The 10,089-nt window shown below is 30.8% G+C and overlaps 1 long non-coding RNA gene across 1 annotated transcript; it reads left to right on the plus strand.

Moving 5' to 3' along the window:
- Window positions 1-5,460: 5,460 nt before the first annotated feature.
- Window positions 5,461-8,134, plus strand: LOC143044626 (uncharacterized). The gene is made up of 2 exons (XR_012968737.1): window positions 5,461-5,583; window positions 7,677-8,134. It is a non-coding gene; the product is annotated as an uncharacterized LOC143044626 (long non-coding RNA).
- Window positions 8,135-10,089: the final 1,955 nt, after the last annotated feature.

A 10,089-nucleotide genomic window follows, 5' to 3' on the forward strand; every position in this document is an offset into this window, starting at 1 on the left:
TTAAAACATTTAAAACAACTCACGAACCGACTTATACTTTGTGATTATTATAAAACAAATAAAAGTAATCTAATAATATGAAGTAACATTATGCTTCGTGTGTGTCCTTCTCATAGTTGTTTTAGTGATAAATTATTAATCTGGCAGAAAATGCCAGAACAAGTATCGAACTTGTTTTGAATGAAATATATTAATAATCCATACAATCGTTCTTTTAAACACACATGTTTGTAGAGCTTAAAGTAGTTTGTTTCAATAATTCATGTCTGCACCTAGTTATGAATAGATAGTTGCACATCATTATTTACAAAATACAATTTCTCCATGTATTTGTCTTTGTTATATTTTTAGTCCACGCTGGTAAAGTAATCATCTATTTGTGTTTATTTAGTAGTTATTATACTATTTTTCCTGTCTAAACGTGAGCTTTTTTCTAATCACGTTATAAATTTTAGGAATGAAACACTGGCCATTCTGTTGGTACTTCACAGATCTAAAAGTATAACATATACTTTTCATTGTAGTAACATCCTAAAATATAAAAATATATCTTTGGAAATCTTTTATTTATTTATTTCTTCAAAATTAAATACAAAACATTTAAACAAGTACAAATTGTTTATCATTATTGAATGTGAAGATTTTTTTAAATTCGTTTTTTTTTTCTTATTTCCGAAACTCCGATTGATGTTTCACTGTTTCGATATTTATCATTCACCATAAAATAAATAGCTTACACCAGTGTGCTTTCTGTATTCGGACAAGAAGAAACTTTTGAAAAAGCAGATACATAGTAGAAAAACATAGCGTTGACGGTACCAATTAAACCATAATGGACACATATACACACTAGACCACACACAAATGGGATAGTCTGACTAATTTAAGAAATGTTTGAATCTATTTATATAGTCCTTTGCTATTTAAATTTCAGTTGGGACGAAACAGTCATTAAATCAAAGTAATAAACAAAAGTCCAAATATGTAAAGACAAAGGAAATTATACGGCATTAGTGTTAGATAGACACTGTGGACTTGCTGATCAAAGACATGTTTACATGTCTAAAGTAAGATGATACACTATGTGAAATTCTTATAATACTTTTTTAAACTCCTTTGTAATAGAATAGTTCTATCAGGGTTTAAAAAAACACTCAAAGTATAGAAAGAAAAGAATGTTTTTCAATACATGTATTTTGAAGCATTAATCGTCAACGATATTGTCGGATTTGTTGTTAAGGTTTTAAAAACTGAAAACAAATTGGATCATTTAAATGATGTCTGCAGAGAAAATAACTGTTTCATATGCAGATATCAATATTCTTCGATAATTTTGAGAGGTGATTAAGATAAAGAAACAGCGACTGTATAACACTTGATATCGATCTTCAATGAACGTATCGAAATTGATAAAAGATGCAAAGTGATCGCATCAATTTTCTTCAAATTTGCAAACAAACACTTCGATATTTGGTTAGAATTTTTAAATATCATTAAGTTTAGTTAAAGTCAAATTAACATAGTTCTATATATCCAGTTTCAGTAGTTTTAAATCGATAAAAATCGAACAATTTTTTTTTGGTAAAAATCTTCTTTTTCTATTCGTACATGGGTTCATTTTGGAGTATGACCCTCAATTTTTTCACTGAAATCTTTATGGTACAAGTCCAAATTTAATACTGGTAGTCAAAAACTGAACACGATTTTCCTACTTTGTGACGATCGCATTGCAAGATCTGTGTATTTTGTTTACTATTTTCATAGATCAATGCCATGATGATAATATAATAGTACAATTTGAAATGCGCATTAATTTCTTCTGTTGTTTTAAATTTGTAAGTATGATAAGCAACGCATTAGAGGGTCACGTCTCAGACGGTCAAAGACCCAGATATGGATTTACACAAATGTTTACCATCAGAACATTCGCTTTATCTTTATTTGTTTTCAATCAAGAAATATAAGTAAACCTGTATAATATTTAATATTTGACACACACATAAATAATGGCATCCACTTTGTTTAGCTTAACAAATTTCTTCATCAATTTGAAATTAATTCAACTGTAATTTTCTATCGAAGGATGCCAGGCCCGGACGTAAACTTCCCCGTGACCGTCATGCCTAATGATCTTCCCTTTAGGTAGCAATACACAGTTAGAAGTTTAATTTCGCATCATGACCATGGTGAAAGTTTAAAATATGAAAGTTTTTGTACAATAAAATTGATTTTTAGATAATTGAAGAATGATATAGCCTTCTTAATGGGTTTAATATGAACATTTAGATTGTTTTTTTGCATGTTTTAATTTATAGGGCATTTATCTGTTTGACAGTCCATATTTTCCTATCCGTACCGCACATTGGTCCATAAATAAGTGTAGTGTTTATCAATAAAGATTTGACGCTCGATCTTTTCAATTCAATTTTATAGAAAAACGAGCAGAAATGCATATGATTTTTTTTTTTGACTTTTTGATATATATATTTATATGCCTATGGTTTCAGGAAAAGTATCACTGTAATTGATTGAAATTTCCTTTGGACCAAATTTGGAGACTTTTTTGACATGTTCACCCCTCTTTTTTGCTATATTTTGTATTTAATAAATGCAGATTGTTGCCATGGTTACACCAAAAAGAGATTATATTTCATTAGTATAACCATTAGAAATCAAATCTATGGAAGATTCTCTTTCTATAAATATACATATGCATAACACAAATATTAAGCCTTATTTGTTAGAAAAGAAGATGAGACGTCTTCCAAGCACCATCAACCAAAAGATCTACATAGGAAAATATATTGTCATATGAGAAAACATATACATATAGAAGCGGCAGACAAGTGTTAGTTGAAATGTGTCCATCTGAATAATAAAACATATTCATAAATTGTAGGTTACTGGGTTCAGTAGAATGAACTAGCTGTGGATTCTTATAAATTGTATAGAACTTTTGGAATATTTTAAATTTCGGTCTGTTTCTGAAATTAATTTTTACATACTTTTTTATTTTTTAATCCTGTATGCTAACATAACCCATGTGAAATTTTAAAATTGTTTGTATAAACATTGAACGACAAAAATATGTGACGTATAAAATTTCCGACGTCAGACACGCGAATCAATGAATGTGTTTGTAGATAGATGTTTTTGTATTCTGTTAAATTGTTCTTTTTAAAATAGTTACACGATGATGGCTGCTGTACCCATATTTAGACTAGTTTATTTATTGTGTCTGTTTAGTTCACGCATCATTGTAAATATAACGGAATTTGATGAGACTGTCAACAAAGTGAGAGGTTTAGCGCTATAAAATCAGGTTTAATCCACCATTTTCTACATTTGAAAATGCCTGTACCAAGTCAGGAATATGGCAGTTCTTTTCTATTCGTTTTTGATGTGTTTTTTCATTTGATTTAGCCATGTGATTATGGAATTTCCGATTTTATTTTCCTCTGAGTTCAGTATTTTTTTTTATTTTAATTTTGTTCAAGTACTTTCGATGATCAGTTTCAATTTTAAACAGTGAATGGCAATGCCGAATCGTGCGTTCTTGTTGTCAGCACGGTTGCAGCTTTAGCACATCAGTCAACATTCAAATAGAAACCTATGTCTTTATATTGCTTCCTCATAACACATAAATATAAATAAGTTTATATAGGTTTATTACTAAGTGAAATTTTGTGAATATCTTTCAAATAAGTAGTAAGTTTGTGAATATTTTTTAAATAAGTAGTAATATTGTGAATATCGTCCGCTCTGTTAAAGGACTTCTTCTACGAAGCAAACTCTTTAAACCTAATATTTAATAAAATCAATTCTTATTTAAGCTATATATTATTCTTTTGTGCATCGCTGGTTATAAATAATTTGAGTTGATCTTTGGTTTCTTGTTTTGTTGATTTTCTTTTTAGTTGACGGGTGTCTTCGAGACCCAATTTTTAATCCCGCCCCCTTCATTTTCTTGTATTATTGTGCTATTGTTTTCTTTTCATTTTTACTAAATAAATGTGTTTTGTCTGTATGCCTATTTGTGTTTCCTTGTAACATTTGACGTGGCTCTGATTTTATACATCCCGTCATTGTGTTATTGTGCTACGGTCAATTTTGTCTTGCAGTCTTTCATTTTTACTTAAGTGATTTGTTTATATGCCTTGTTGTGTTTATTTGTTACATATTTGTTTGTTTTTATAGTGATTGCGATTATAACACAATGATGACTACTGTACCCCCATTTTTATCTTTCATGTCTGTTTGTTTTGTTTAAACATCGTTTTGAATATCATGGAATTTTATGCGACGTCATACAAGTCATATGTTTAGCTAGCTACAAAATCAGGTTTAATGCGCAATTTTCTACACAAGAAAATGTCTTCACCAAGTCAGGAATATGACAGTTGTTGATCATTCGTTTTATGTTTTGAGTTTTTGATTTTGACATTTGATTAGGGATTTTTTGTTTTGAATAATAGTTGGCATTCGGTATCTTTGTGATTTTAATTCATATTCCTAACTTGTTTGTTTTACTCTTTCTATACACGATCTATACATGTTATGCATATGTGTACCAAGTGAAGGGATATGAACCATATGCTTTGTTCGTAGCAGATTGTTTATACTAAAAAAATCTAATATTGTTAAGTTTTTCCTGTTTTTCATTAAGGTTTAATTGTGTTTTGTAATGTATATCACATTGAATTTGGACTTTTAAAGGTTTTCGAATTGAATAACAAAATTTCCATATGCTTGTTGCAAATGCAAAATTACTGTACATGTCTCGTAAACGTTAGCAGCATCTTATGCTACATTATTTTTTATTTTATTTACTACTTTCGCTCGTTATGTACATACAGTCATTCAACAAAAGTGAGTTCCAAGTCAAAAAATGTCCTATAATTTCAACTAAAATCAATATTTTTTCCAAAACAAAATAACCCAAAGTAACTTCATGACTGATTTATATCAAATAACTACCCTAAGACGAAGAAAAGTTTTATTGTTTATTATGCCATCAAAGCATGCATGTTCATTATAATTTTAGTGACGAGGTGAACACAAAGAAAAATATTTCTTGAAAAGTTTGTTATGCATTCTAACCAAATCAAAATCGTAAAATATTTGTGTTCAACCGTAAAGATAATGCAAACAAACCTGACAAAACTTATGGCCAAATAAACAATAAATGTTCAAACATGTTTACATCATGTAAATCTTATAGTATCTATTTTATAAAAATCACTGGTACGTTTACTTGGTAATATTTGTTTTAGGAAATATCCATTTTAGTTGAAATGATAGGACTTTTGTTTCAGTGGGAACTCACTGTTGTCCTGTGAGTCTACGTAATATACAGATAAGAATACTAAAAGATATGATCCTTCTCCCAATTTAAGACACAAATATGATGAAATCTGAACTAAAAATGTTGAGAATATGAACATTTGTTTAACTGATTTTGTAACCCAGTCAGTTCAAAATATCGACGCGGGAATTGTCTAAAAGAGATAAGATTAAATTGTTTATTTAAATGCGTTGCGGCTTGTTTACATTTGTTCGGACCAAGCGGATTTCCCATTGCAGGTACAGTCACACATTTTAGACTATTTGAATAATTACTCTCATTCAATGAATAAAATGTCTTACGTGCTAGGTATGCTTTGTAATTTAAGGAGCAACCATTTAACTTTAAAGGGAGAGGGTATTGTTTTTTTTTTCTTAGTAAGAAATTTTATCCGCTTAGTACTTGATCAAACAGTTCGTCTTTATTTCTTCTTTCCGTTAAATCATTCCATAAGCTTTGAAAATCACAAATTTATTAAAATGAACGCTTGAAATTTTCGAAATCTTTCAACAAGTTGGCTTACATGCTCTAGAAAGGAAAATCTTTTGACAAAACTCCTCCCCCTCCTCCCCCTTACAAAAGTCCGCTGTTTTAGTGAAAAATTATAAATTGTCGCAATGATACATTTGCAATGTCTATGAGGAAAAACAGTAATATTTATTATGGGGCATATTGACATCAAAATAATGTATCAGTTTCTCTCCGATGCTACAAAATGCCTTTGACATAAGAATGTAGACGCTATCTAAATTCAATGTTTAAATTGACAATGTCATTATCTTAACACTTTTTCGTAATAATGTAGATTATCCATAAGCATTTGATTAAGTTTACATTTTTGAACATTTATGTGAAAGCATAACACAAGAACAAACTATAAACATCAATTGAAAACGGAGTGAAAACTCGTCAAATTGGTACCAAGCAACAAAAACAAAAAAACTTACAGAAAGATATAAAGAACAGATATTCAATTACCAGTAGTATTAATGACCACCGATGTAGCGGATGTGTTCTAGTAGTATAGGTAATTTGCTTCATATTATATATTAACCCTCAACTATATGATAATTGTTTGTCCTAAAGCATCATAGGCGTTCGAAATCTGCACGTTTACTATTTATATTGGTCCAACTGTTTCATGCAGTCATACTGCTGTCAGTACTACTACTTTGTATTAATATGTCTGCTATGTATTTCTAAAACGCCTTCATATTTTTCTCTTCAGTGTTTTTTATGGTTTTTTTTTATCAAGTAGCATTTCCTTTATTCGCAGACTTTTTATTCTTTTTGTATGCTCTTTTCTATTTTTTATAAGCCTTTTTTGTGTTTGCCCTCTAGCCATTCTCGTTCTTCTCTCACTATGACAATTGTATAGAAAAGTGGGCACTCTAGGTGTTTGCTCTTTAAGCGTTAAGAATATTTCAAACAAAATTCTGGAGCGGTCTAAATGTGACCTGCCGCAAGGAAATGGTGCATTTCAAACTCAAAGAAATAAATATCTCCTTTCCGATTATATGTCCTCATTCGGATATATGGTTTTCTAAGCTCAGCAACATTCCCAAAGCATCATAACATATGTTGTTGAAATACACATCGGTAGTCTAATAACTACCACCAGTTATGAAAATCTTCAGTAAAATTTGCAATAACTATTATCTTTGTAACAAGGCCATATGTGTTGTTTAAAACACACAGGCACAACAAAATCGTATAGACCAAACTGGCAGCTGAGTAATTCTTGAAAACTGCAGTTATCACGATCATACATTTAAACACCAGTGTAACATATGCCGGAAAGCTATCAACTACCACTTAACATATTTTTATTCATCCAGTGAGCTGATAAAGTCGTCTTAGATCATGGGAATCCGAACGTAGATTTTCCTTTAATACAGTTATTCCAAAAGGTTTAAATCGCTTAATGAATAGAGACAGGGTATTTCATCAATGGTTTCTAATGATGTCTATACCGATTCAGCCAGTCCTTATTCCATTTCAGCAATATAATAGTCACTAATTACACCTTAGTGAATGTTTAGGAACACCATAATTAATGCCTGACGTTTTGAATCGAAAATGATGTTTTGTAAATTGGGTTTGAGAATAATTTAGATTGTCTCTGTTTTAAATGTTCGTCCTGTTATCTGTTAGGTATTCTATTGTGATTGGACTCGTTTCGTTTTACTAATAGGAAAAATTCTACATAGGTTTTCTGCAATATGAATCATTTTCCCTTAATTAGAAAAGCACAAATGAATTCTTGTATTTTTCTTCTTTTTGTTCGTCTTGAGAAGCGTTTAATAAGTCAACATTCAATATTTTTTTTTAGGAGCAGTATTGTCTTCAGTGTTTACCTGCTTACTTTGCTATTGATTTTGTGTGCAGTGCAGAAAACAGAAACTGTCAGTATTAATGATTTAAATGAGATTTAAGATGGTGTTAAATCTGCCGAAACTATGACCACTGCCATGAAACCATTGGAGTTTACTGAATTTCTTGCGAGTGCTGCTTCAAAGGCATTACCATTTATTTCAGCGACGTTGAAATTCGTTGATCTTATCTTTTCCCATATTGGAAATAGTGAATCACCAGAGCTTTTACAGATAAAGCGACTCTACAATGAAATGAATAGACGTTTTGACATCGTTGACAATGAACTTCTAGACATCAAAAAGCTTATCAACTGGACTAGAGTTTCAAACCAGTTTAGTAAAATTGAGAGGGAAATAACGACTGTGTCAATTCAATTTAAAACCATCTATGACGGTCCTTTGGCAATAAGAAAAAGTGAAAAAAGCTATTTCATGCATGCCTTTGAAAGCACATGTTTAAATTGTGCTTTGGATCTGTATCATGGTATCATGGGAGTTAATAAAGGACTTTCTGATGACATTTTACAGACGGCAATGACATCATTAGAATATGACCGACCAAAAACACAGATGTTTATGCTTGGGATTTTTAAACTTCTTCTTTTGGGATTAAATAACGAACTTGCATATCGAAAACTTAAATTTGGAAACGCAGATTACTTGTTCATTAAAAAGCAATGGGAAAGTCGTCTAACTAACGTCACCGAGAAAATGAAATTGAGATTGATGAAGCTGTTAAGATAAAGTACCACGAACAGGCAGAGAAGGACATTGCAAGAATTTCAATGCAAAATCTCAGATCAGTACGTAGCAATCATAACTTTTCAGAATATCTTTATGATCGTCTTGTTCAAAAATATGACTGGCGTGATTGGTTAGTAGTAGTTTATAGACCAATTTGGGGTGTACAAAATCATGTAAATCACATATGTGATGGATATCGTAGATATGGAATGTATGAAAGGGATGTACTTGTAGCGAGTGTTGATCAGTCAAAGGATCCCATTAATACCACTATTGCAGATGCAATAACGAAAGGAATAACTACAACGCATACGACTTGGACTTCGGGAACATGCCACACTACGGGTAATTACGATATATGCAGGCCGGGTTTCTTGAAAACAAACAAAAGAAATGCGTTAGAAGTGTATAATTTAATTCCATCAGAAACTAGGGATTGCAATATGTATTCTTCAATGGGTGTGATAGATTCGTGGGTCGATTTGTGGTATCAAGGAAAATCAGAGAGACTAGTTCATCACCGTACACCTGGATCTAATTCTTATTCAATCCATCTGTTTGGTTAGTGCTCATCATTAATTTTGCAAATATTAAATTCAACTTTCTTTACATATAAATACTAGCAAATAACAGACAATGAAAAATTACTGAAGGAAAACTTTGTTTTTGATTATGATTGTTTTTAATTATGATTTCACAATGTATTTTACAGATTAAAGATTAAAATCAGGGTTTTGATCAATCATTTTTTTTTTCTTTAATAGTGTAATATATTTAATTTATGATTGTATCCGCGTTGTTGTTGTTGTTTATTTTGTGCGGCTAATGAATGATAGATTAAATACTCTTCTGACCAGACTTTTACTTAATGTATGTTTTTCTTGTTCATTTTAGTTTTTTTATAATTCATTGATTGGTTTTTAAGAGGTGATTGTTGATAGAAACCGCAAGTTTGTTTTTCCATCTGATTGGTAACAATTACATTTTTTATACTCTTTATCAGAATCTATTTTTGTCAGCTAAAGTTTAAATGTATTCGGTTGGTGGATTAGGTGTGATAACATAACTGTTACCGTCTCTGTCAATGAAGCAACAAGTATGTTCATATTAAAGTTTTACCTTTTGTATTTTCATTTGTATTTGGCATCCATACTTTTCCTCCATATAATCTGTATCCAAATGTATCTCTGTAGCTGAGAAAGTTGCTTCGGCTTCGTAGAAGTCTTCAAATATCTTTTTATTCCTGTTCTATAGCCGATTGAATGTATTTAAGTCTGGGTTATTCATCATGTTAAAATTATGACATGGTAACCTTTTTTGCGGACTTGTTTTCTTACTTCTCTTTTGCAGTTCTTCATTGCAGAATATACCCTGTTTTCCTGAACTTTTTGGTCTTTCATTTTGCTTCCAGTTATAAAAAGCATTCTGACTTCTTTTTATATTAGCTCCTTGCCCTTCTTCGAAGCTTTCTTTCATATGTGGTATTATTTTTTCTTGACAGTGGAATTGGTGGCTTTAGCATGTTAAGATAAAATATCAATGATGTTAAACGTCTGGTCTTTCTATTGTTAAAAAAACAGTTGTTTCGCTTCTCCTGTAGTGTTTCGGTGGTTTCTGATATGACCC

This window comes from Mytilus galloprovincialis, chromosome 9, assembly GCF_965363235.1.
Source record: "Mytilus galloprovincialis chromosome 9, xbMytGall1.hap1.1, whole genome shotgun sequence".
NCBI classification, from domain to species: Eukaryota; Metazoa; Mollusca; class Bivalvia; order Mytilida; family Mytilidae; genus Mytilus; species Mytilus galloprovincialis.